The sequence below is a fragment of the Osmerus mordax genome, chromosome 6 (genome assembly GCF_038355195.1).
Source record: "Osmerus mordax isolate fOsmMor3 chromosome 6, fOsmMor3.pri, whole genome shotgun sequence".
Taxonomy (NCBI): domain Eukaryota; kingdom Metazoa; phylum Chordata; class Actinopteri; order Osmeriformes; family Osmeridae; genus Osmerus; species Osmerus mordax.
Genome location: NC_090055.1, coordinates 21,267,607 through 21,270,106, shown reverse-complemented (window position 1 = coordinate 21,270,106; position 2,500 = coordinate 21,267,607).

Genomic DNA, 2,500 nt, shown 5'->3' with positions numbered 1-2,500 from the left:
ACCCCAGTCCATTTCACCCTCAACCGGTGCACCACACAAGCACACACATACAGCCCCCACCCCCATACACCCAGGCACACACACACACACACACACGCACACACACACACACAGGCACACACACACACACACACACACACACACGCACACACACAGGCACACACAAACAGGCACACACACACACAGGCACACACACACACACACAGGCACACACACACAGGCACACATACACACAGGCACACACACACAGGCACACATACGCTTCCCCACCTCTCCACCGGCCACTAGTGACCCTGGGAACACCCTCCCCCCCCACACACACACAGACACACACACACAAACACAGACACACACACACGACCCGCCCTGCATTGTTTGCATTACTTTCACTCCTTGGTGAGGGCAGGGGGCCGAGGCCAGGGGGCGAAGGGGGCCAGGGGGCGGGGGGTGGGCAGTAGCTCAGGGGGGGCCAGGGGAGGGGGGCAGGGGGGCGAAGAGGCCTCGCTGGGCTCAGTGTTATTGTCTAGTCCCAGCGACCTCGGCTGACCCCATTCACAACCCTCAATGGTACCATCTGTATGATCCTGCACTGGGGGAGAGGGGGAGGAAGGGGGAAGGAGAGAGGGAGAGGGGGATGGAGAGACAGAGGGAGGAAGAGAGACAGAGACAGAGGGAGGAGGAGAGAGAGAGACAGAGGGAGGAAGAGACAGAGACAGAGGGAGGAAGAGAGAGAGAGACAGAGGGAGGAAGAGAGAGAGAGACAGAGGGGGAGGGAGGGGGAAGGAGAGAGGGAGAGGGGGATGGAGAGACAGAGGGAAGAAGAGAGAGAGAGACAGAGGGAGGAAGAGAGAGAGAGACAGAGGGAGGAAGAGAGAGAGAGACAGAGGGAGGAAGAGAGAGAGACAGAGGGAGGAAGAGAGAGAGACAGAGGGAAGAGAGAGAGAGAGACAGGGAGATAAGCGTCTGTCTGTGTTTGGCAGCGTGGAGTCTCTGTCACACAGCATCAGTCTAACAGTTTTGCTCGTGTGAAGATTCCTCTCACTCTGTCTTATCACTCTCTCACGCTCTGTTCATCAACCCCTCCTTCCTCTACCTCCTTCCTCTTCCATCTTCACTCATCCCTCCTTCCAATACTTCTACAGTCTTCATTCACAGTCTGTACCCTGTCCTTTCTCTCATCATCTGCTGGTCTATGTCTCTCTCTCTCTTCATCCCTCCATCCCTCTTTGTCTCTCCCTCTTCTCATCCCTCCCCCTCTCTCTCTTTGCGTCTTGGGGAACATTCCAGGCCTCCATCCAGACTGTTATTTTCCCATGAGGCCGCAGGTGAAACTAGGACTCTCCCTCTGCTTAGAGCAACGCCATCTGTCCTGTCACCCTCCACCCCTCCACCCCTCCCTGCATCTCTCCTGTCACCCTCCACCCCCTCCACCCCTCCCTGCATCTCTCCTGTCACCCTCCACCCCTCCACCCCTCCCTCCATCTCTCCTATCACCCTCCACCCCTCCACCCCTCCCTGCATCTCTCCTGTCACCCTCCACCCCTCCACTCCTCCCTGCATCTCTCCTGTCACCCTCCACCCCTCCACCCCTCCCTGCATCTCTCCTGTCACCCTCCACCCCTCCACCCCTCCCTCCATCTCTCCTATCACCCTCCACCCCTCCCTCCATCTCTCCTGTCACCCTCCACCCCTCCCTCCATCTCTCCTATCACCCTCCACCCCTCCACCCCTCTCTCCATCTCTCCTGTCACCCTCCACCCCTCCCTGCATCTCTCCTGTCACCCTCCACCCCTCCACCCCTCCCTCCATCTCTCCTGTCACCCTCCACCCCTCCACCCCTCCCTCCATCTCTCCTGTCACCCTCCACCCCTCCCTGCATCTCTCCTATCACCCTCCACTCCTCCCTGCATCTCTCCTGTCACCCTCCACCCCTCCATCTCTCCTGTCACCCTCCACCCCTCCACCCCTCCCTCCATCTCTCCTGGTCACCCTCCACCCCTCCACCCCTCCCTCCATCTCTCCTGTCACCCTCCACCCCCTCCACCCCTCCCTCCATCTCTCCTGTCACCCTCCACCCCTCCCTGCATCTCTCCTATCACCCTCCACCCCTCCCTGCATCTCTCCTATCACCCTCCACCCCTCCACCCCTCCCTCCATCTCTCCTGGTCACCCTCCACCCCCTCCCTGCATCTCTCCTATCACCCTCCACCCCTCCACTCCTCCCTGCATCTCTCCTGTCACCCTCCACCCATCCACCCCTCCCTCCATCTCTCCTGTCACCCTCCACTCCTCCCTGCATCTCTCCTGTCACCCTCCACCCCTCCCTGCATCTCTCCTATCACCCTCCACCCCTCCCTGAATCTCTCTCTGTCCACCTCCCTCGGACCCCTCCTGCTCCCCCCCCCCCCGCTCCCCCCATTACTCCCCTCATACCACTGCTGAATCACCCAGGAATGCTTTCTCTCTCCCTCTCTTTCCCTCGCTCTCTCCTTCTCTCTCT